Genomic DNA, 26,730 nt, shown 5'->3' on the forward strand with positions numbered 1-26,730 from the left:
CTGCTATAGCATACAGTTTCCACCAACCGCAACAAAAAGTACATTTTTCCATCAATAACAGCAATTTCTCTAATAATTCCATAAGCAGGGAATAAATTATCTGCGTGCTGATTTATGCCGATCACAGCATTTACTCTGAACTCAACCCCATTAAATATTGCAGTTTTTGGTATGAACACGTGTTGTACTGTTGGATCCAGAAGTAGTGAACTTAGACATTCATTACGACCAACGAGTTTTCCTGATGTGAAATTCAACTTGTCACAGAATGGGTTGTCCAATATATTCAAGGTCATTTTAACACATTGCCTTTTGGCCAAACTATGACAAATATTTTTGAAATTTTTACATGTAGAAGCTTGGTTTTTGGCGATTTTGTTGGTTTGTTCAAACTGCAGACAGTTATATTGCTTCATGGATCCACTTTTTTGAATGCAAAGGGCGTAATGTTTGAGGTGATGTAACTTATTTATGCGACGGTCGAAAGTTGAGTAGAATGTTTGTTCGAAATAATGCAGGTCCTCTTCTAATTGGTAAATTAGATGTTGGGAAACGACTGGAGACATTATAATTTTTACGATGTTGATAAGATGACCGATCATAACCATCAACTCGCAATCCGGTGGTACCTTGTGCCCAAACATAAATGGGAAAGATCGCAGTAACAAAAATGTTTGTGTTGATGTTTGCTTCAGTTTGTGCATGTTCGGATGTACTAGCATTTCATGTGTGAAATTTGCTGAAGGCTTGTTGTGGCGATCAGTATAGCCATAGGTAAAGGTGTTTATGCGATTGTTGATAAATGGTACATCAATTTTCAAATGTTTCTGCTTGTAATAGTGTGACAATACTAGTTGTATTGTTAACGGAACAACCCCTTCTGCAAAATCGTGCATTCCATCGAGATTAAAGTTGTCCGATATATGATAGTTCTGTAGTTCATTTAGGATACACCCTGATGCTTTCAATCCGCAATCCTTCGGAGCAATCCATCCTTTTTGAACAGCATCAAGTTTTTCGTCGTACCATTCTCTAGTTCGCAGAGCAAATTCGCCAGATGGGTTGTTATGGAACTCATCTCTGGAAATCTGACAAATTCTACAGAAGTAGTTGGCACTTGGTCCAAGGAGTCCAAATACGTCATGTGCTGCAAGAGTGTCTCCACAAAACATTGTAACTACAGATTTTAATGCAAATTTTTCGTTACCATAGTAGACCGTAACACCCTCTTCCAATTTTCTCAGATCAGCAATCAACGGTTGTAGTATTTTCTGAAATCCTTGTTTTTTAACGTCAATCGAATTACAAAAAAGCAACGGGAATAATGTTTTCGGAGAGCTGTTCCACTTTTCAGGAAAATTCTGAATTTTAAAATTTAAATTGCATACTTTATTTATGCCAGCTCGTGAACTAAAGGCATTACCTAATTCAACGTCATCCTGGTACAAACTAATGCGAATACAGTTGGGATTTTCCCGGAAGTACTCACTGTTTTTAAACAGTTCGTCTGATTTAAATGAACTATACTCTTTGACGCATGGAGTGTCAGCTGCATCTGATTCTATTAAAAGTTTCCTATTGGAGAGATCTCGAAACAAAAACTTCAGCGTATCCATAATGCTTATGTAGGAGCCAGTTTCATTCACCAAAACTTTTTTGGGAAGTGAGTCAACGTGTCGAACATCTTGTCGGCGACTTAACAAAATATCACGAGGAATCGGAGCTGATACGCTATTTTTTTTCCAAAAACTTGGTTTGTTTTTGAAACGTGTTAACCTCGGAAAACAGATCAAGCTGAAATTTGTTTCTCAAATCGATGAGATCATTGTCGGGAACATGCACATTATGTGCATTCAAAAAGGCAAGCACTTGTGCCTCCAAGTACTCAGTTACATGTTGAACCGTTGTGTCGCATAATTTTATTACTTCTGCAATTTTCGTTTGAGGCAAACTAACGTCGCTTAACAATCGACAAACACTCAAACCAATTATCTTCCGGATTCCCCCCAAATTTTTGTTTGATGTCGGATGGGAAGGAATAGCATATTGCTCCTGTTCAGTCGACTCCTCGAAAGTGTGATCCGGTTCATGGTTCTGCTCTAAATCGGTAGGTTCCCATGTAGTTGTAGCACTTTGCACTGGATGCTTTTCTATAATGTTTGAGTGTGTAAAATTTAACAAATCGCGCATTACATTTCGAAAAAGTGCAATCGAAGAAAGTGTCTCCGAGGCGGAAGTGATTTTTCTTCAAATGATCGTTTATGTGACGATGAAAACCCGTCACATAACCGGGAACTTTGATCCGGCAGAAAAAACAGATTGTCGGCAACTAAAACAAAACATAGAGTTTATAATACATATTTATCATACTTACGGAAAATACTGACGAGTTTCTCGTTGTTCTCCTGGAGTGCTTCCAAAATGTCATCCATATTATTCACTTTAAACGGACCACTTCACAAATTGTGTTCACGAACTGGCGCTCGCAATTGTCAATATGGCTGACAGCTGTATTTACAGAAGTTCGGTGAAAAACACAGTATTCGGTAAAAAATAGCTACGCCACCGAACTATCTGTAATTATTTCACTGATTTTTGTAAACTTGTTTGGTTTCACCGATCTTTCTGTGGATTTATGTCGAATTAGTGGAAAACATATTGATTTTACAAAACAATCTGTAAAGTTTTCGTTTACAGATCAATTTCGGTAATTTTTTTCACAAAATTCGGCGATCTATTCTTAGTGTGTAGCGCCGTAAATAGTTCATAATTATTCAACAGATGTGAAATGAGGAAACAATTAAACTTAACACGATTTAAAGTATTTCAACAGCGGTGTCGGTGGTATAGTGGTAAACGTAACTGCCTCTCACCCCAAAAGGCCCGAGCTCAATCCCAGTCAGCGCTGTCGGGATTTTCTGAGGCATAAACAAATTTCTGATCACGCCTTCCTTTTTCTGGTGGCCACTTGGAGCCAATGGCCAGCTAATATACAGTGATTTCCCGATTGAGTCACCTCCTTTTCCTGAAGTAAGGATCACACTACCAAATTAACAATTTTCACAATGTAAACGTTTTGCTCATTTCATTTATACAGCCTCAAGCTGCATTCAAATGCAATACACTATGAGGTAACCTTTACTCAACCTCTATACAAGCAAATCTGGCGAACTTAGTCAGCTACTTATGGCTGTTGGCATGGTTGTGACCAGTCTTGTAAGCGGTCACGGTACTCGACACATTTTATGTGATAATTGACTGCCTTTGCCTCAGACACTTGCAAAACAAGCTTTCATAGTACAGTACTAAACTAAAATGTCATATGACAGGCTCTGTCATACGACACTGTCGCCGAAGACCGTCACGAAGTATGTATTTTAGTTTTCTCATAATAAGAGCTGCTGATGGTGTGCTTGTGTGAATTCTGAAAATAGCAAGCAATGATGTCCTAGTAACAATATTTCTGATCAGAAATGGTTTGATTTACACCAAATTTTTTTTTTATGTCTTTATTAAGGAGACTTTCAGCCGTTGGCTGGCTCGTCTCCGATTACACCAAATTGAGGAATTACAACGAAATCAGACATGTCATATGATAGCTATTTTGATAATTTTCTTTTAGCTCGAATGTTATTCTACCGCTCGTGTTGTGTGAGAGAGACGACGTTAGAGCATGAGTGTTCGAATACAAACAGACTGTCGCGCACGACAACGAAGCGAGTGTAGTAAAAAACGTCAACTGTTTCAACCCCTGCTTGTGGCAAGCTCTTATTGCATATCCATTTACGCTTCTATACAGCATTTATTCTGCTGTTTAGTTGTGTGTGAACTTGACAGGCGCTTATTCAATAATTTCCCGATTATCCAATAATCACTATACAGCTTAATGTTAATGCCGAGTTAAATATTGTTTGCTTTTTATATGATGGGGGATTAATTGAATTTATTTTACTGCGAATCAAATTACTTGAAGTTAGCTATAAGCACACATACCATCAAATTATTACCCTGCACCGAAACCTGGACTCGAACTCGAGAAGACCGCATTGGCAAACCTTGACACTACCGACTTCGATACGCCAACACTTTGAACTAACGTAAACACATCTACATGACTTTCTACAACAAGATCGCTGAGTAGAGGCTTTATAGTAGTGCACATAAATCACCTTTCTCAACTAGTTAGTTCAGCTTTGTATAAGTGACTTTAAAATGCTTCCAAAGTAGCGCTAACACAGTTTATTAGCTGAGTACAGGTTGTGTAGTTGTTAAAAAAAGCACTTTTGATGTTTATGTTATTCAGCAAGTGGTTGTGTAGAAGCCATGAAATGATTGATATATCTCTGTATTAGCTTTGTTGTGCAGCTACAATTTGAAAGCTGAGGAATATTTGCATAGAAGTGACATTAGCGTTTATTCAATTTCTCATTATAATCTTTAATGACACTATATTCAAGTACAATAGGTAAGGGGGGGGGGGATAAAGAGTATCAGACAAATTGTAGGCTGGAGGAGGGAGTCGTGGTTGTCAAGCCCAAATCATGGGAAATAGTTATGTCTTCTTTGATGCAAATCCTTGGATCGATATTATCGAGGGTATAGTTATCTTCTAACAGTCTACGGTGAGTCTGATGCACCCTATTTCGAACAAACCACCAGACGGAAATCTTAATGTGTATTACATTCTATGTATGTGCTGTAATAAGAGCGTTCCGTTGGAAGGAGATTCTCTATCCCTACAGTGGATATCGTGTAAGTGCATCAGGTTACAGGTCCACACCTCCGTTTTTGGCCCTTCACACAACGAACCAGTAAAGATTGCAGGGTTGCATAGTCTGATCTTGCCATTAGGAGGAACCGTACGTTATGGCAAGTCCTGCACATTAAATCACAGAAGTGACATTAGCGTTTATTGGCTGCTGTTATTCAGTACGATTGTCAAATTGAATAATGGTTTTGAAAAAGTTGAGTAAACGCTCTCCAAAACTATTTAGATAACTTCTGCTTGTAGCTGTATCTGCAGCTTTTTTTCAGCTACTTTACAGCACAATGCTGGAAAAGGTGGCTTATAAAGCTGAAAATGATTGTTGGGCAATCATTGTTCAGCAAAGTTCTTTCACAAGTTTATTCAACCTAAACCATCCCATTAAACCGAAAGCACGTATCAAACACTTCGAACCGCAAAGTCAATCCAATCCATTTCCGAAATTAACTTCTCAGTTATTAACTTACCACAAACAGACGCACACTGGTTCGCCACTTTTGCAAATCAGATTTGCGATAACTACCAACAACCCCGTGAGCACGCTCACTTCACACAGATTTCACCTATTTGCACGAGAGCACTCCGAAGTAAAACAACTTCATTTTGGACGAAATCCCACACGCTGCCAAACTGTCAGTAGGAGGTAATTTCTTTCCCTTACCCTTTCCCATCCCCGTCTTCTTCCCCGCAGGATACCACAATCTTCTCTTCGAATCCACTCAACAGTTTCTTCCGGTGGCGCAAAAACTTTCAAGCCAGCAGCGTAGCGAAACGGCAAGACCATGGTCGTCCTATTTCATCGACTTTATGTCTTACTCTTGAAAATTAGTTTTCACGCGAGCACACGGGAAAATTGAAATCCAAGTGACGATGCCTTTGTAAAACACAACACATCCACCCAAACCAGCCGGCTGGCGCGGTTATCCCCTTCAAAAGGAAGGCTTCGTTTCGAGAAACGCCAATCTACCACCCAATGTTCGCAAAATTGGGTCGGTAAATAGTAATTTTGAACTTTCGTCGGCCGTGGTCGAAAATGTCTTCACAATGCGTGGAGATTGAGGCAGGGAGGGAGGGTTAGAGGTGGAGTGTTATGGTGCTGCCTACCGCATAAATTGGCTTTCATTATGATGGTAACGTGCGAAAATATTAGTCTCACTCGTCGAGTTCACAGCGACCAAAAATCGAAGCGTAAAATTCAAGAACCTCTTCGGTCGCCGAACGAAAAAGGGCAAAGCACTTTAGGCCTGAAATCCACTTTAATCTTCTTAAGAGCGTGTCCACTGCCGCACGACGTTCCATGGCTGCGAAAAATCATGCTTCTTGGATCGCGGAAAAGATGATTGTGAACATGTTTTTGGATTTCTTGAATGTTCGCCAGGGAATGGTTGAAGTAGGTAAGGAGAAGAGCTCCAAGACAGTAGGTCCGTACAGTTTCGGCATCATCAATTTCTTAAGAGGTGACCTCCACATGGTTGCTGAAATGTTCAAAGATGGGTAGATTGGAAACGTGACCCATGGTTCATGATTTTCGTCGACTGTGCAAAGGAGCAAAGGAGTGTTTCATATACATCCATGCTCCTTTTTATTTCAAATCTATTATTTGAATTAAGCCTTGGATTTTACTGTAATCAATTATTTGATGATAGCAGTGCCGGTGGTGTAATGGTAAGCGTAATTACCTCTCACTCCAAAAGGCCTGGGTTCAATCCCAGTCAGCGCCGCCGGGATTTTCTGAGGAATAAAATCTCTGGTCACGCCTAAGGGAGTAAAGCCGTTGGTCCCCGGTCCATGAGTTTATGTGATGGGTCTATAAGAAGGGTCGAGGTGTGGTGCCTGACTGGCGTCGGTAGCATTGGTACTCAGTACGGAAAACAAGATCAACGGAAAACAAATCAAGGGAAAAAATATATTTGATGACTAGAAAGATCTTATTTGCATCTATAATGCGATACATTATGGAAGCTCACTAAATTATAGCCTAATTCTACTACTCCACCACCAAAAACACCTCTAGCCTGGATTACAACAAACCTGCTTCCCAAACCTTTCCAACTCTGGTCTGACTTTACAGCCCTTTCATCTGGCAATCAATATCACCAAATAATCACGTTCCACATAATAAATATGAATTGTCCCATACATTATTTGAAGTACTCTCCCAATATAATAAATCCGAAACCATCTGGATACTGCGCATTACTCCAATAAACCAATACGAGCTGAAAATTTAAAACCAAATCATGAAGCTACTGAATCACGTAGTCCCCTCACCCCCCAAACCCCGGCCAGATTCATCTCCATAAAGCCGAAAAAAAAAACGTGAAAATCTGTCAATCCAGTTATAAAATTCATTCATCAAACCCTTCTTCCCCATCCAATTCAGCAGCACCCTTCTTTTGTTGTGCCCAATGAAACAGATGGAACTGACACTGAAACATGTTCGCTTCCATTTCAACTTGTCTTTTCCATTTTTGTTTGTTTGAATTCCCGCAAAACAAGTGCGTGTCACATTTCAAATTCACACCGAACCGACCAGCAACCTTCATCTTCGAAAGCGTGCGTAATCCGAGCCCAAAGATCATACAGTGGTGTTTCAATAAATCCCACTTTAAGCATTTGGCACGTACAGGTACTTCGGCCAAACCACGACGACAGCGAAACCGAAGTCGAACCAAACTTAACCAACGCCAAGGATGCGATGAGGTGGGCAGAACAGTCTTTTCGAGAGTATGTTCCATATAATGGGGGTTGTTGGGTTGTTTATGGGTAGAGCAGGGCAAGGATCATTCCCGGAGTTGGGTGGTGGAAATCAAAGAAAAATTTCGGCAGCCAGCCAACCAGCCTGTGTCTGCCATGTTTCTCAATAAATCAACGAACAAAGGTAAAGATGTCAGTCAATTTGTCGCCAGCAAGTTGGGTGTGTGGAGAGAAGCTTTTTTTTTACAGTTGATGGTAGTGTTTTGGATTAATTTGTGTAACTGCTGAATTGCTTGAAAGCTTTTCTTTAGACTCTTTCAAAAAGGTTGATAAAAACATGTTGTTCATAGAGGTAATTAGTATGTAAAAAAAATTTGGCAGTCTATTACTCCATGAAATTGCGTGTTTTTATGAAGTTTGCTTTTCACCCTACAATTCTTTACAATCTAGATTTGTGAAATGCCGTTTTGAGCTTGAGCCGTAGTTGCCACTCCATCATTGACAAAATTGATAAATTGGGTTTATCTGAACATTTTCACTGTACAATTTTTGAAAGCTCATTGCTTTACTATGGTGCCGGTCACGATCTTGTGGCCATTGAGGAAAGAAACGATAGTTCGACCAGTGTTGCTGTAAGGGACCGAGCTTACCAATGCATTTTCACACGCATTTCAATATTGCGATGTTTGCAATAATTCTCGTGGAACTAATCCGAACGCAGCTTTTCGAACTCTATGAGGTACGAATTGATTATGAGATCCGAGCCACACAGAAGCGTCGTAAGAAGATCGATGTCCATACAAAGGCCACCATCTGGCCGTAGTAGTTTTATCTCAGTGATCGTTTACCATGTTTGAAACCGTAACGCTTCACCCAACGCTTCAGCCAACCGACATGCAGTTCCATGATTCGTTCCTCATAATAACTAACATCGATGAATTCGCTTTCGAGACTCACTCGGACCATGTTCGGAGGTAAAATCTTCACCGGTGTTTGCTTTCCAACCATCAACAGTGCCCCTGCTTTTGAAGGTGTTTTCTGGCCACCAGATACATCATACTTCTCTCCATTTGTCCGATCGTTGGACTGTCTGACCGTGTGGACATATTGAACCCCACCTCTACCAAGGAAGGTTGATTCCGGTTGAAACTCCTACCGGAACGCTGGCGACGCATCTTTGACTGAGTCGATGGCTATCGGGAGAAACTCCTCCTGGAAGCGTTCAAGAGAATCTGAAAAGCATCTAGACCAGTTTCCTCTGATGATGCACGCTCGCTTTTTCTACTTACCACCGTCATCTGTGGTTAATCCGAGTCCTCAGCATACTTCAATCTCCCAGAGAATGTTCTCGCTTGAAGCTTTGATTCGGTGGCCAAGGCCGTTGCTTATTAGATTCAGTGCAGTCCTTTTCCGAGAGAATTTGGGAGCAACGAACCGAGAGTCACGACAGTTAGGATCTGGGATCAATGTCCTTTATATAAGGTCCGGGCCAATAGGCAATAAGGTGTTAGTGCAATGTTTATCTTTTTACACGAAACAGCTGTTGGCAGTGACGTAAATCTCACTGATCACAGTATGGAATGTTAGGGTAGAGTGACAACATTTTTGCTTCTAACACCAGCAAACTGCCTGTTGGCCCGGACCTTATATAAACGTCATTGCTCTGGGGTAGGATTCTACTGCTTGTTGTTTTGTTTATTATGTCATATTAACCAGGTTGCCAAACATACAATTCAGTCTGATGACACTCTCGGCACTGCCGGCACAGCTGCAGCACACGTGAGGCATACTGAGAAAAATGTTTGCGCAAAATAAGTGTGTAGAGTGACCACCCCTTTCATTACATTAGCAGCACGTTTGATTCAATCATGGTTTTAGATAATTATAAAAATTCTAACAACAAAATTAGACGCAAACTAGTCGCAACAATTTGTTTTCTTATTGTTTGGACCCCAAGGATTCTGAACAAAAAATAAAAGAGTTAGATTACTGTTGTGTTCTCGAAGAGAAAGGAAACTAGTTTTAGGTTTAAGATCTAATTATATTTTAACTTGTCTCTTCAGTGGTTGGAATGGAACTAATCTGACAGAATCTTTTCAGTTAGATAATTTCGTACCATGACTACAAATCACGGACTACTAGGCAACATGATCTTCTGATGTTACGCCGATGATACAGTTACACAAAATTTTGAAGAATTATATATATCTTTGTTTGATATAAACTAAGAAAAAGGAACCATTTCCAAAAAACTCAATCTTGTAATCTCTAAATAACATTTTCCAAAGTTGCCATAATACAAAAGTGTGTTTGTTTGTTACACCCTAAGCTATCATTTGGATTGTGAGCCCCCAGATTTCTCGACAAAAAGCTATTGTTTATATGTTTATGCTCCTCCCTAATAAAATGATAAAACCCTAATTAATCGGGGTTCGTTAAGTAAATAAAGATTTGTCTCTGGGTACTACTAACTACCCCAATATGCTTGTCAATGCCAATGCTCAATGGACAATGGACAATGTGCCAGGAATGGAATTTAGATGACGTCTTCAGCAAAGTTTCTTTACAATTTGTTGGATACAAATAGTTAATGTTTTTGCCGCTAAGATGGCGCAGCAATACCAACTTTTTTTTTATTTTGCACGCTAGAAGTTTGCTGCTTTCGGCAAAGTTGTAGAATGTAAAATTTTATGAAAAGTTGCTGAAGATATATAAGCTGTAAATATGTATACGACGTTTTGTAAAATTTATCTGAAATAATTTTAACCTTTCAGAACTCGCCCATTTGTACAAAGTACAAAACGAAAACACAATTTAAAACATACTGACTTTGGAACTTGTTGAAACTTAACACCTTGGCTCAACTCGAAACTAAACACATTTCATGAATTTATGAATGTCCAATAGACCAATAAAGGGCGAACACGTAATTATTGACGGATTTCACGCCAACTCATCCAGTGGTTGGCAGCACCCTCTCAGAACCTTATGGAACTTTGTGGGTGTGGAGACTTAGCAATTTTAAGCATCTTTGCGTACTTATTTTTTTCAAAATTTATCTCGCCTAACATTTGATAAGGGTCAAAGTTTTTTGTCGATTTTTTTTTCAAATCGATATAGCTTAAAAATGACAAGCCCTACAAAAAAGTGATGTATGGCGAACTTTTAGCAAATAATCTGAAATTTTATAAAAAAATTTAAATAAAATAAAAAATCGGTTTCTACACTCTAAAAAAATATATTTAAAAATTAAAAGTCATTTTCCCAAAAATGGTACCCCTCAGATTTGCTTGATATTTTTTCTCATGAATGGCAATATAATTACCTAACTTTTCTTCGTACATCGCAAAGTGGGCGCTTTTAAGGAAAAAAAGTTGTTCGAACAACAACTTTTTCATGTTAATTTTTTTTTAGCGTGTTTCACTCAAAGTCGAATAGTAATACGCGCACAACCTTATTAAAATTCGATTAAACTTTATGGGTATACTTTTCGATAATCTGGGCGAAATCTAGCCTAACATTTGAAAAGGGTACACAGAAGTTACCTGTAAATCGTCCAATAAGAGTTCAGAACAAAACGTTCTAATGAGGAACAGCCATCTCAGCATGGTTTGCACTTTCCTGTGATGGATTGTATTATAATATATGCAAATTGTTCCAAATCAACAGGTAAACTAAGTAAAAATCACTTAGTATGTTTTATTCATGAAAAGATTTCAATTCATGTATTTGTGATTAATTTAATTAGAAAAATAATCATTCATTTATTTTTATGTATTAGGTGTGTCCATTAGTAAGCAATATGCATATATGTTTATACCTCATCTCTCAAGTGAATACATATAATAGCGCAGGTAACTTAACGATTATTTAAGGCATGCCTAAAATAATCGTTAAGTTACCTGCTATATAGCAGTTATATAACAACGCAGGTAGTCACATGAGAGATATAAGGTATAAACTTAAAGCACCGCAGTCTGTTTCTACCGACATAATCTAATATTTAAGTTTGGTGATATCACAACAATGCTCATAGTTGCTGTAGTGCATAGTTGTTGAAAGTGTAGTGCTGCATAGTTGTTGAAACGAAAAAGTGTTTATATATACAACAATGGAAAAATCTGCTGAATTGATTATTAAAAGGGTGCAATGTAGTGCCAACATAAACAATTCCAATTGCAGCCGCAATAATTTACGTAATTTATCATCAAGTCTCATAGAGAAAATACATTCATGGGGCTTTGATCATCAATTGGATGTAACAATGCGTATTTGTGAATCGTGTCGTGGAATTTTAGTGCACAATAGGACACCTCTCCCGAAAAAGAGGCGATCGGATGGAAAAGAATCAAGCCATGCTCGGAAGTTTGAAGAGCCGCAACCATCAACAAGTCATCAGCAATCAGAACATCAGGAATTTGATGATACACTAGGTAAATAATAATAACTTTAACTGTTTCAACTGTGTGGTTTAAGGATTGTACATCGAAGATACAACTTCATTTTCAACATTTTTTTAGAGCACGAGCTGGATGAACCGCTTATCGTACAAATTTGATCGATTGGTAGGCCAACCTCGGTGAACAATCTATCAAATTTTCACGACTGTACGATATGCGGTTTATGCAGCTCGTGCTCCACAAACATGGGGAAAATTCAGATGCGGCTTCGATGTACCGTAAACGGGGATGTCTTTGATAATGGAGGTAACTTTGATAATGCAGCTAATCCAAAAAGTTATGACTTAATGCTCTTCGTATTCATTATTTTGGAAGGGAACATCGGTTTCCTATCCAAAATATTGCGTACGATGTGCCTTAAGTCATAAATTTTTGGCTTAGCTGCATTACCAAAGTTACCCCTATTATCAAAACCACCCCCGTTCATGGTACTATCACCTTAACAGCGTTATATATTAATGTGTGGTAATGTTTTTTTTTCTTTTCTTTAATTTTACAGATACAGATCCATCGCTAGAATCAATCCCATCAGCGGATCAGATCCAAGGTCCATATAATGTGGAACAATTCAATTGTATAGCTTCAACCTTACAGTTATCACCAATTTCATCGAGAAGTATGAGAAGTATGAATTATCGTGTTCAAAAATCTGCAGAGATCACAAAAGCAGTGCGTAAAAATATATTTGGGATGGATTCAGACGATGTCAACAAATCAAATGATTTTGACGAAATGATCATGCAGTTAAAGGAGAAATTTAATTTGCCTTCTACGAGTACAAATGACAAATTAAAAGTGTTATCAGTGCTCCCTAAATCATGGTCAGTGAATCAAATAGTTAATGAGTTTAATGCACCCCATCATACAGTGAAACAGATGAAAAGGCTAGTCAGAGAACAAGGTATTCTTTGTAGTAAGAAAGCAAGAAGTGGTCATGGATTTAATGATACTGAAAAACAAATTGTTTTAAATTTCTTTGACAGAGATGATATTAGTAGGCCTATGCCAGGAAGAAATGATTATGTTTCTGAATATCGAAATGGATATAAAGAGCATGTTCAGAAACGTTTATTGATGATGTCTCTTAAAGAGGCTTTTATGATTTTTGAAGAGAAATACAAAAGTGTTAAAATCGGATTTACTTCGTTCACTCAGCTCCGACCAAAGCATTGCATACTGTTGGATAGTACAGGTACACATAATGTATGTGTCTGTACTATACATGAAAATGTTAAATTGATTATTAATAGTGTAAAATTTGATTCATATAAAGAAATTGCAGACAAAATACTTTGCAGTAGTCCTATTAGAACCATAGATTGTTTTTATCGTACATGTGAAGAATGCATTTCCACAGATAGTATCGTGAGGGAACTTACATCAGTATTAGAAGCAGATGATATGGAAGAAGTTTTATTTCAACAGTGGTTGACTACCGACCGTTGTAATTTGGAAACTATTATTAAACCTGCAGATGAGTTTGTTCAATATTTGACGGAAAAAGTTGAAAAGCTCATAACCCATGATTTTATTCATAAAGAGCAATCATCTTACCTAAGTAATAAAAAAAATTCTCTTCAAAACGGTGAAATTTTAGTGATTTGCGACTTTTCTGAAAATTATTCATTTATTATTCAAAACTCAGCACAGGGGTATCATTGGAACAATAATCAAGCTACGATACATCCTTTCGAAATTTACTACATAAAAGAAAACAAGTTGGAAAATTTAAGCTTTATTATTATTTCAGAAGTATTGACCCATGATACAATAGCAGTTCAATTATTTATATCAAAATTGTTAGATTTCATTAAACAATCTATTAGTTTCACAAAAATTACTTTCATGTCAGATGGAGCAGCGGCTCATTACAAAAATAAAAAGAATTTTGCCAGTTTGTGCAACTTCAAGTCCAAGTATGGATTGGAAGCAGAATGGCACTTCTTCGCAACGTCTCATGGGAAAGGCCCATGTGACGCAATTGGAGGAACTCTCAAACGAATGGCAAAGAGAGCAAGTCTTGCTCGAGATTATGGAAACACAATCACAACTCCACAAGAACTGTATGACTGGGCAGTTAAACAAACAGATACAAGCATAACAAAATTGAACTTCTGCTTCATATCAAATATCAATACACAAAGATGTCCGATGAACTCAAGGAGCTGTTCAGTCATGTAAAAACTATACCTGGTACACAAAAATTTCATTGTTTTGTACCTATTTCTCAAAACATAATTTCTACTAAGCGATTTTCACATTCAAAGGAAACTCCGAAAAATTTCACTCTGTTTCCGATAGACTAATAATCAATGAAAAACTCAAATTATGTATGGAGAATTATAGAAAAATAAATTATGCACTAAACAAAAACACTAGAGTTTTCATTTATTAAAACACCATTCGAAATGCAGGAAAATCCTCTGTATTAGGCCCTTTCAAATGTTAGGCTAGATTTTTGTTTTAAGCACGCCCAGATTATCAAAAGGTCAAAATCTTTATGCTCATTAAGTTTCAACGGATTTTAATAAGGTTGTGCGCGTATTACTATTCGACTTTGAGTGAAACACGCTAAAAAAAAATTAACATGAAAAAGTTGTTGTTCGAACAACTTTTTTTCCTTAAAAGCGCCCACTTTGCGATGTATGAAGAAAAGTTAGGTAATTATATTGCCTTTCATGAGAAAAAATATCAAGCAAATCTGAGGGGTACCATTTTTGGAAAAATGACTTTTAATTTTTAAATATATTTTTTTAGAGTGTAGAAACCAATTTTTTAATTTATTTAAATTTTTTTTATAAAATTTAAGATTATTTGCTAAAAGTCCGCCATACATCACTATTTTGTAGGGCTTGTCATTTTTAAGCTATATCGATTTGAAAAAAAAATCGACAAAAAACTTTGACCCTTATCAAATGTTAGGCGAGATAAATTTTGAAAAAAATAAGTACGCAAAGTTGCTTAAAATTGCTAAGTCTCCACACCCACAAAGTTCCATAAGGTTCTGAGAGGGTGCTGCCAACTCCGAAGACGAGTTGGCGTGAAATCCGTCTATTGCGACACATTCAACAGGGCATAACTTTTTTACCATTGGGTAAAAATCAACCAAATTTTGGACACTTTCTCATTGATGTGTATTGTGTACATGCTGTCAAACTCGAAGTCGTGTTTTTCGATTCAACGAAAATGGAGGTGAACCAACGCGAGTTGAGAGAACAAATTCTTTCCAAACACCTGGAATTTCCTGACCTGTCGCACCGGCAGTTGGGAAAAATGTTGAACATTCACCATTCAACCGTCTCCAGAGTGTTGAAGCGGTTCCAGGAGCGGTTGACGTTGGACTACGGCAAAGGAGCTGGAAGAAAACCGGGACCGGAGAACAAAAAGACGGAGGGAAAGGTGAAGCGGATGATTAAAGCAAATCCCAACGTCTCAAGCCGTGATTTGGCTAAAAAGATCTTGAAGACTTGAAGAATATTTTGGAAAATATCTGGTTTCAAGAAGTGCCCTCAATGTGAAAATAATAAACTGTTGTCATTTGTACAATTCACGAGTGCTCGTGTTACAAAAGTTAGCTCAAGTACTGAATGGCTAAATATTAAGCATTACAAATTCGTTCAAATGACAAACCTAAATATCTCAAATATATCTCAATATACCTCTGCGATATTTGGAGGAATGATAGTCTATTTCATGTTCATTTTGAATAACTGAACATTGTGTTTTTTTCGATAAAATAAAACATGTATTTTTTTTAAATTTCTTGCGATACTAATATTTAAGTACTCCAAAAATAAAAGTATTGTTTTGGAAAAAAAAAATAGCTGGACAAAACCGGTCGATGAAATGATGATAATTACAAAACATCGTATATCTCTTTTTTTAAGATGTATATTTAGCTTCTATATCTTTTGCAATTTTTGCACCTGCTCCAAGACCACCGGAGAGCCAGTGTTGGCCCGGACATGTTGATCTCTAACAGAATTTCTTCAAGCTAGCAATGGGCGATCTTGGATCGAAACACAAAAGATCGATTCTTTTGGTTCGATTAATCGGTTTTTTAAATTGATCTCAAAGACGACCAAAATCGACTGGTCCTTTTCATTCGATTTTTGTTTCGATCAAAAAACAAATTTCAGTGCAGTATGACAGTTCAGTAGAAACATTCACTTCTTATGGCATATTTCAGGTTCATCAGTCCTCTGCTATGTCAGAACTGGATCGCCATGGGGCATATCGGCAGAATTACAAAATGTCTTGCATCAGCCTGTTTTCCCACGTTCTGTCGATCCTTGTCAATCATGGGAGAAAATCCGTAGTGAATATCCCCATGTATATTCCATTGCTCGAGACTGTTTATCAAGAATGGTAACAAGTTTTCCGTCAGAGAAGCTATTCTCTAAAACTGGTGAAATCACACAGATTCGATATCGGCTCAATGCAAAACGTATGACTCAATTAGCTTTCTTGGGATCCCTCTTGGATGAGTTTTGGGATATCTGAATTAAGTACTTTCCGTACTTACATGTTGTTACACTTCGGCCATCTAATCGTTCATTTAATACTAATAAAAAGAATATTATAACATGTTAAATCACTCACCTAATCAAGTATCATGAGAAAAAACTTCCACATGTCAAAGGTAATCAAAATAGTCATTTACTATATTCTCATCATGTATGTATGTTACACTCACAACTTTTACTGCGTACGTACTACACAATTTATTTCTAAATTATATCAAACATCACACTAAATTACTATTATAATTAAAATGTCATAGCAAGATAGCTTATGTAACGTAATATCAAATTTAGACTGAACTTGGCGTTAACCTGCACCAACCTTCCTATGACCGTTATATTTGAAACATTTTTATGCCATAAAAAAAAAATAAATCGATTCAAAAGATCAATTCAAAAAAATCGATTCAAATGATTGATTAAATCGGTGAATGGATTATTTTTAAAAAATGAATCGATTCACTAAAATCGATTCTTGTCTCAAGATCGCCCAATGCTTATGTTGACATGGCCTCTGATGAATTCTTCATGAAATTCGGCAAATTTTGAGGTACTGCATGTTCCGGGACCACCAGTTGGCCAATGCTGCTTAGACAGTTGACATGGCCTCTGATGAATTCTCCATAATATTCTGCGAATTTTGAGGGGTCGCATGTCTTGGTTCTATGAAAATTATAAATTGGCCACTCTTCCAGGGTTTCCCGTAGCCTGTTTCAAGACTACCGGATGACCATTGCTACACCGGACATGTTGGCATGACCTCTGATGAAATCTTAAAAATTAAAAGTTGGCTACATTTATGGTGCGTCCGGATCCTACTCCTCCAAATCCTAGATTTGTGCCCGGATTCACAAAACGTACACTACCGATCATAAGTTTAAGGACACCCCCAAAAAACCATGCAAATTATCATGTTCAATGATCTCTCATTTTGCGTTCAATTTTCGATCTCCAAGGGTTATTTGAATGGTATGAATGGTATAGCATAAGTGTTCTACTACTACTTTTATTTCGAAATTTGGCCAACCCAATTCTGAGAAAATCAGTCACGATTCTTCAGAGTAAATTTTGAAAAATATTGTAACTTTGGGTGAACTTTTAGCACACAAAATTTGAAAATTATATTGAACAATTTTCCTACGAGGAAAGTTCCATTCAATACCTTTAAAATGATCTAAAGAGAACTGAAAATTGAACGTAACATGACAGAGATATGAACATAACAAATTTGTCATGTTTTTTTGGGGGTGTCCTTAAACTTATGATCGGGAGTGTGAGCCCTAAAGTTTATTTGGTGAGAAAATGCCTCTAAAATCTTTGGGTCAAATCTGGGTCAATATGACCCGAACAACGTTAACTTTAGCACCCTCCATTGTGTTGCTAGATCCGAGTTATCCTCGTTAGAGACATTTTGGCGAGCCGAGATCTGGACTATTTAAATTTTATTTATGTGTTTTTAAAACGGATCGATCTGAGGATTTAGTAGTTAGTGTCATCTTGTGTTCTCCCAAGTTGTTAGCTCCCCATCGGTGTATCTCCATGTTTGTCTTTTTTATCAGTATGTCGCTTGGTTCGAGATCAAGAGCACATTGCTCTCCAAACCTTGTGTTCTCAATCCCTACTTCTTCTTCTTCCTCGCATTTCAAGCTTATTGCGTATGGCATATTAGCTTATTGCGTGCTCTCAACATAGTGTTCTAGATACACTTCCACAGTTATTAATTGAGAGCTTTCGATGCCCGTACCATTTTTGCATTAGTATAATTGTGTGGCAAGTCCAATCATACTCTATGCCCAGGGAAGTCGAGAAATTTTCCAACTCGAAAAATTTCTAGACCGGACCGGGATTTGAACCCAGCCACCTCCAGCATGTTCTTGCTTTGTAGCTGTGTCTTTACCGAATGAGCTAAGGGAGGTCTCAATCCCTACCCAGGCATCCATTTGTTACAATTTGTTACCCCTAACCTCGAGATAGCCGCGAGTAATCGGCCCCCGCTTTACAAACGTTAGTTTTAAGTAAATTTGTAATCCAATCACTGAATATCTGCTCCGCAAAGCTACAGCAAATGAGCCTGGAAAAATAAACGCATTACCAAAAAAAAAAAAACGTTAACTTTATCTTTTTTGTGGATCCCTTCCGAAACGTCCAAAAATTTTGGTCAAAACGGAGAAATTAAGTTGTCCATAAAAGATTAAAATTCACTAAATTTGAGAGCAATAAATGGTAAACGTCAAATATAATGACGCTTTAAAAGTTTGATGTGGGTCATTTAGACCTGAACATATAAAAACATAAAAACTTCTACAACTGTCTAGAACAAGTCATTTGTGAGAAATCAACATTTAAAAAGTTATTGTAAATCAACTGATTCAGATAATTTGTATCTTGATCAAAGTTGCTTTAAATTAATTGTTCTATAACTTTGTATAATATTGCCGTGGTCTACCTAAAATAACTAAAAAGCTGACATTTTGATCTTCCTAACTATATGGACCAACATTTTTTGGAGTCATGTGAGCTTGAGCAGTCCCGGCTCAGAGCTTTTTCGAAGAAACATGCAGTGAATTACATATAGTTTGATTATTCTAGTCACAGTACAGGCTCATACAGTTTTAAATTAACTACTGTGAAAGTAGGTACTCAAAAGAACACTAAGTTCAAGATGGACGTAAACTTCCAGTAGAAACATAACGGCTATAAAGCAGAAGAAGGCTCACAGTTAGTTTATGCCCTGAACAAAAGGAGGGAAGCTATATTTTAGCACCGCGTCTATACAGACTGGGCTAACGCGGGAAACCACTGATTTTTAAACTCATTAAAAAAATCATTCCGTATTCTCACATTTACGCAATTCCACTGCATACTACTCGTACAGAAGACTAATGGCGCAAAAGTAACGAACCACAAGTGCAGCTTTTGTGTGCTCGTTAATAAAATTCAAACCGAAGAAACTGAAGTCAAAGCGCGTGGTGGATGGAAGGTCAAGAGGGGCTGATGGGAAACCCAATTCTATCATTTACCCGGTGGTTTAAATTATGTGCACAGGATTAACGACGGATATGAATACGCAAATAAGCATACATGTACACAAACGGTACTGGGGAATGGGGAAAACCCGGCTTGGCGAACGTGTGTTGTTGCTTCTGGTTCGGAACATCATCAGGCAGGATTATGGTGTGGCGATATCATTAAAATGGTAGCCCGTGATACAATGTGGTAACACGTGTGCGTGGCATAGAAATTGGAAATAGGTTTCAAAATTCATGACCACTGTATTGTTTTTCAACTAATGAAAAAACAATACCAAGCATAATTCTAAGTTTAATGATTCCGTTCGCATCAATGATGTTAATCATTTTAATTTAAACAGATTTCAGTAGTGATTTTAAAACTTTTTCCCACTTAGTAATCGCATCATCTCACTGACACAGTCCCTTTGATAATAATTTCTGCACTAATCTCGCTCCTTCGGAAATCACAGCCACAATGACTACGTCCACTGAGCTAACTACTGCCATTCAGCTCCCCAGAAAAACAATCCTGAAAATACCTTGTATAAACAACGTCTTTCGTTTATGTTCGTTCCTAATTCCCATCCCCCCTAAAACTGGTGTTTGAACTTGCTCGATTTTTGCTCGACAGTAGGAATGTTTGCTTGGAGCTTTTTACTTTTACCCGGATTCCTCTCTATCTTGTTTCCTTTCATTTATACACAAACAGTGAACAGCGCTGTGTATAGACACCTAGAGGAGGAAGCTGGGAAAGTTGTTCCGAAGCTCTTCCCGATATGCCACGTGCTAAATTATTTAATAGTTCGTTGCCAGACATTGCTATGAATAAATAACTATTTTTCGAAAAACAAGCTACCAGCAGCAGGGGAGCAGAGCCCGCGTAAGTTCAGGAACGAGAACAACTAAGATTTCTGGAGTGGATTGGAAATCCTTTCACTTCCGATGGAGCTCTCGTCGAGGGCACAAAGGGCGTTTACAGTGGCGTAGCCAATGGGGGTCTCCCTCTGTAATGGTGTAGGCCTCTTCAGAATGGTTCACGATTTCAAGCTCAAATAAAAAAAAATAGACCTATATACCTACATCTTAAACATTCCAAATAACCACTGGCTCCAACATTTTTGTTTAAGTCTGATTCTCTTCAAACTTTATGGAAATGTTTTTATTATTGGCTTTATTTAGGAGACTAAGTAAGGTTTGCCTTCATGATGGACCTAAATTTCTCGATAGGGCGTTCGGTAGTGTTTGGAGGGTTAACCTCTCTTGATACAAAACCAACATTATTGATTTTGTACCAGTCTAAGACAAGACGGAAAATGCGGCCAAAACAGTCGCTTTTGGAGGTATTCGTTCTTGTAGATTTGCCCACCAACGATCCCAGATGTGTTGAAGGGCTGACTCATTTTGCCACATCCGCAGGTCACTTGCCAGACAAAGAATTTTTTGGTGAATGTCAACAGCTTCTTCTTCCGTACACTCTCATATTCCTGTTCCGGCATTTATCTGGTGTCGTAGGTCTCACCGTCCATAGCAATATTATTAAGATTATTAAGATGTAGACTATCATGTAACATCAGAGATCTTCACGAAATTTAGTTGAACGTAAGAAATCATAGTAAAAGCTCTGGTAACTTTTTAGATGTGTAGCAAATTTGATAGGAGTTCAGCGAACTTAGTATAATCTCAGCAAACATGGTAGAAACTCAAGAATCTTCATAGAACTTCAGTGAACTTCGTAGAAGTGCTGACAATCCAGTTGAACCTCAGTAAATTTTGTTGAAGTTCAAACAACTTTTGTAGAACTTCATCAAATTTTGTAGCAATTCGGGGAAGTTCAGGGTTTTAAATTATTTCATTCATAAAGAACTGTGTAGGTGTTGAGGGACATCGTCATTGTCGTAGCCAATGTTGTTGCCTATAGTGCGTGGCGCCCCCTCCAGAATGATCCAGGCTCCATCCAGATTTTTTGAAGATTCTAATACCGATAATTTAAATTGTATAAACCTTAAAAACATTTTGGAGGGGGCAAGCACACTAGGTACCCCCATTAGCTACCCCAAAGTGGTAATTTTTATACGATAGATGAGGAGATGAAAGTATAGAATTGATAGTTCCGTTAGAGTACGGCAGTGTGAAAATTGCATATAGAGAGTAGAAAGCGAGCAAGGACAACTTTAGGAAGGTACCAATCGGTTTGACCATCTCTCTTTACCAAACTCCCCCGTTTGAGAGGGATGGTGAGGGGTATTCCCCCCGCCACCACTGGCAAAAAGAGATGATCACCGACTCGCTCAAGTACCGACGATGTGTTTGAAACAGTTCTACCGATTTTTACCGCACTCCAGTTGTTATCTGAAGGAAGGTGGGAAGAATACCCCTCACCATCCCTCTCCCACGGAGGAGTTTGGTAAAGAGAGATAATCAAACCGATTTGTATCTTCCTAAAGTTGTCCTTGCTCGCTTTCTACTCTCTATATGTAATTTTCACACTGCCGTACTCTAACGGAACTATCAATTCTATATTTTCATCTCCCATCTATCGTATAAAAATTACCACTTTAGTCTATTATTTGAAAGTAGCATCTTCAACTATGTAAATCGTTGACTTCACGCAAAAGTAATACAAAATATATAGTCAAAGTACCCCAAAGGATATCGTAGTAATCCAGGAAATTTATTTTAAAGTCGGGAAACTTTGTAGAGCTTGTTTTATCTCGTAGATATCCAGCGAGCTTTTAAAAAATTCCGGAAAACTGCTTAGAAGTAGGAACATTGTGAAAATTTAAGGAAATTCATTATAATTAACTTTGTGAATCTTCTGAAAACTTTACAAAGTTCTGGAACTTTCTTTTTATTACAAGGAACTTTGCTAAAGATAAATAGACATGGAATAGTTCAGGGAATTCCATAGAAGATCAGGAAATTTAGTAGAACTTCAGGGAACTTTTCAGAAAATCAAATATATTTTCAATAATTCAGGGAACATTGTAGGAGTGCAGTGAACTTCATAGTAGTTCAGTAAACTTTGTAGCAGTTTAGAGAAGAAAGTAGCAATTCGATGAACTTTGAAATACTTCATAGAAGTACAGGGGGCATCGAAGAAGTTCCGTTAACGCATTAACGGCCGAATTATTTCATATTCATAATTAACACATGAACATTTGTTAACAGCAATAACATTTTGGAGTCTGCTTCGATATGTTTTAAGGCCATAAACTGTAACTAAGGGCTGTTGATAATCCACTTAAACACTTGAAAGGGTTGGATGCCACGGATTGGTGATTTTCAAAAAAAAAAATGTGCTGACATACACAGTTTTGGTCACAAACTGCTCATTTGCTGGTGACTTTGCACACAGTTGACGAAACATAGTTCTTTTTGAAGCAGTAGATAGAGTAAAGTTTAGACTTGTACTTAAAGAAAAGTAAATTTTAATTCTATTAATAAACTGTTTTTGTTTCTGTGTTGTAAAAATGAATTGAGAAATGCTCGCTGCACACATCGGACTTTAAATCTAAAACTTCGTTGGTGTTGATTCAAATGTTAAGATTTACTTACTCTTTGCATATCTATAGTAAACTATGATGCGTCAAATTTCATCAACTGAGTGAGCAGTTGTTGACAGATGAGCGGTTGGTGTGTACAACTGTGTATGACAAGCATGAGGTCTATAACCTCTCAAAAACGGTTTTCGTAGATTATGAACATTACATGCTGAAGCAAAAATTAGGGACTTAAAATGAATCTTACTCAGCGAGTGAGCCACAAACGATAAGTCAAAATAACGCTCCGAATACTTGTAAAGCAATACAATTTTTTCATCAACACATAAATCAAATTACCACGGATTTTCAAATCCGTTTCACAGACAACACTAGGAGGGGTTTTGATCTCATTTTCGCCCTATTAAGCTGAATCACTTACCTCTATATTTTTTAACGAATAAACGTAATGATTCTGCTATTGGTGACTTCTAAATTTAAAGGGTGTCCACGATGAAATTGCCACACTATGAAATTGCTCTAACTTTTTAACCGTTGGGTAGAATTTAATGAAAATTTGGGTGGATTTAGTTCATAGTGCATTATTTACATCCTGCAAGTTTTAAAGTCCTGTGATCAAAACTCGCGGAAATGGAGTCGAAAGAACAGCTCGTGCGTGATAAAATCTTGCGCATTCATCACGAGAACAAGGATCTCTCGCATCGTTCCATCGCTAAAACGTTGGGAATCGCGAATTCCACGGTGTCGCGAGTGATTAAGCGGTTCGAGGAACCGTTGACCACGGATCGGAAGCCCAGAAGTGAAGGAAAAAGTATTCCGTACAACACCAAAAATCACAACCGCGTAGTTGGGGCCTTCAACCGAAATCCGAACGCCTCCGTTAGGGATGTGGCTAAGAAGCTGCACCTAAGCCGAAGTTTTGTCCAGAAGGCCAAAACTAAGGCTGGGCTTCGAACGTTCAAGGTACAAAAGGCCCCTAATCACGACGAGAAGCAGAACAAGTCCGCCAAAACCCGTGCCAGGAAGTTGTACCTCAACATGCTGACGAAAGTTGAATGCTGCATCATGAACGACGAAACATATGTGAAGGCCGACTTCAAACAGATCCCCGGCAACCTGTTTTTCACGGCCAAGGATAAGTTCAGCGTTCCGGAGCATGTCCGCACTCAGAAGATGTCCAAATTTGCGAAGAAATTCCTGGTTTGGCAAGCCATCTGCACGTGCGGGAAGCGGAGTGCACCTTTCGTGACCCAGGACACGATGAACGGACAGGTGTACATAAAAGAGTGCCTCCAGAAGCGGCTGCTTCCTCTCCTGAAGGCCCACAACGTCCCAACAATCTTCTGGCCGGATTTGGCCTCATGTCACTACTCCAAGGATGTGCTGAAGTGGTATGCGGACAATAAGGTCAATTTCGTGCCGAAAATGTTCAACCCTCCCAACACTCCGGAGCTCCGACCCATCGAGAAGTACTGGGCGATTATGAAGCAGCACCTTCTTAAACGACCTAAGGCAGTGAAGACAGTCGAGGAACTGAAGAAAGTATTGGTTTACATGCAAAAAACGGTTGATTCACAGGTTGTGCAGAATCTTATGGCCGGGGTTAAGGCCAAGGTGCGGGCATTTGCGTATGGACTGTAAATAAAATACGAGTAAAATGGTAAAATGAAGTTTAATAGTTATTTCTCAATCCCTGAAAATTTGATGGCAATCGGATGAAAACTCGAATTTTGCGAATCAATTTTGTGTGTGGCAATTTCATCGTGGACACCCTTTATTTACTACGTACCGCTGGATTTTATAATGAGTCACAAATTGTTGAGATATTGTCAAAAGGATCTTCTTCTTCTTCTTCGCATTTCAAGCTTATTGCATATCGCATATTAGCTTATTGCGTGCTCTCAACTTAGTGTTCTAGATGCACTTCCACAGTTATTAATTGAGAGCTTTCGATGCCTGTACCATTTTTGCATTGGTATAATTGTGTGGCAAGTCCAATCATACTTCTATGCCCAGGGAAGTCGAGAAATTTTTCAACCCGAAAAATTCCTAGATCGGACCGGGAATCGAGAACCCAGCCACCTCCAGCATGGTCTTGCTTTGTAGCTGCGCCTTTACCGACTGAGCTAAGGGAGGATATTTGATAAATTTTTTAACTAGTGCCATCCAGTGAGATAATTCCGAACTCAGCTGTCCACAATTCAAAAGGTCTTGGCCTCCTGAGCAACATTGCCCAAAACAGCAAATTCGTATCTAGTAACACTTACACGAAATTCATCTGTGTCATCTACTGAGACATTTCTGAACCAAATTTTCCACAAAAGGCCTTAGTCTCCAGAACAAGAATACTGAACACAGCAAGGGTAATCAACTCTGCACACTGTGCCGAAACACATCGTGGAACACAGATCGGCACGTCATGACATACGATGACAAGTATGACACAAAATATAATATACATAAAATGACATCACTGTTTTGTGTTGACATTTTACCAATCGTTGCTGAGGTTTACTAATTTGTTTACTTCTAAGTAATGGGGAAAGGGAAATGTTTTTTTTTTCGTCGATTTTGCAGCGCAATGGTCCCTAAAGAGATTGTATAATTGACGAGACTCTCCATGTCCTTATGCTTATGCTTCTTCAGAAAGTCCAGACGGCTTTTGAGAGATGTCGATAATTTCGAAAGAACTTTTGTTTTTGGAGAAGTCAAAACGAATTAGTCAGAGCCACAAAATAGGCCTGAATACGTGTTACCCCCAGTTGGCCATAGAATCCGTACCGATGCGATTCCGATTGCAGCGCTAAGGGGCAATCCATTTATTTTGTCACGCTTTATTGAGGAAAAATTACCCCCCCCCCTTCCCCCTTTCGTGACGTTTTTCCTATACCTAATGCATTGCTTGTCACAAAATAATAAACCCCGCCTCCCCCTTTAGTGCGTGACATAATGTGTGCATCACCCCGAATGTACGATATCAACAACATCCCCGGTGCCGAACGATCCTACCGAATGATGACTGTGGAGGCTGGTGGAGTCAGTGGATCCCGTATTACCGGTTTACAGTTTCTCTACCCTCATTCGTTCGTTTCACTGACGGCAACAGCAACCTTAATACAAATGCTGCTGAAAGAATTGTAAAGTTACCCTCACCAGCACCCTTGATTAGCAATATTATTGAACGCAATCGGAACCACTGGCAGTTTCAGGGAGATTAATATGCGATTCCGGCCTAACCAAACAAGGATAAAAAATACGAAGGAACAACAAACAGATACAAAAGGGTAGTCATCTAACGACTGACTGCAACCAGTGTCGAGATTCTGGACCGACATTTGGATGTTGTTGGAAATTATTCCATGGAATATTAAAAGTAAGAAGATGAGAACCCTGATGAGAAAGAAGGGGAGCAACACAGTTTTTTGACGTAGACTACGTCTTTCGGGAAGGTACTGGGGATAAATCTGAAAACTAAAATTGCGACCGTCACGAAAAGGTGTAAGGTTTTGAACGCTTATAACTTTGTCATTTATAGATGAAATAAAATCCAAATACACCAATCGATAGGAAATAACTCTCGCAATCTGCTACAATAGATGCCTTTCTAATTTTTTTTTAAAATATCGTTGAATAATGTACAATTAAAAAGTGATAATTTGAAATGTACGTTCTCCCCAAACCAAGTCGTCATAATCGATTACCATTTGGTTGAGCATTGTTTTGAACCTGTAAAACTATATAAGAGCTTTGCTGTCGTTTCTTCGCTCATTAAAG

The 26,730-nt window shown here is 38.2% G+C and overlaps 1 protein-coding gene across 2 annotated transcripts in view; it reads right to left on the reverse strand.

The window, feature by feature from the left end:
• Positions 1 to 26,730, reverse strand: part of LOC135708482 (sodium channel protein 60E-like) — a 389,801-nt gene that overhangs the window by 16,099 nt on the left and 346,972 nt on the right. The window lies entirely within an intron of this gene.

Source organism: Ochlerotatus camptorhynchus, unplaced genomic scaffold (genome assembly GCF_037179485.1).
Source record: "Ochlerotatus camptorhynchus isolate MF236.1 unplaced genomic scaffold, CSIRO-AGI_Acam_v1.1 ptg000330l, whole genome shotgun sequence".
Classification (NCBI taxonomy): domain Eukaryota; kingdom Metazoa; phylum Arthropoda; class Insecta; order Diptera; family Culicidae; genus Ochlerotatus; species Ochlerotatus camptorhynchus.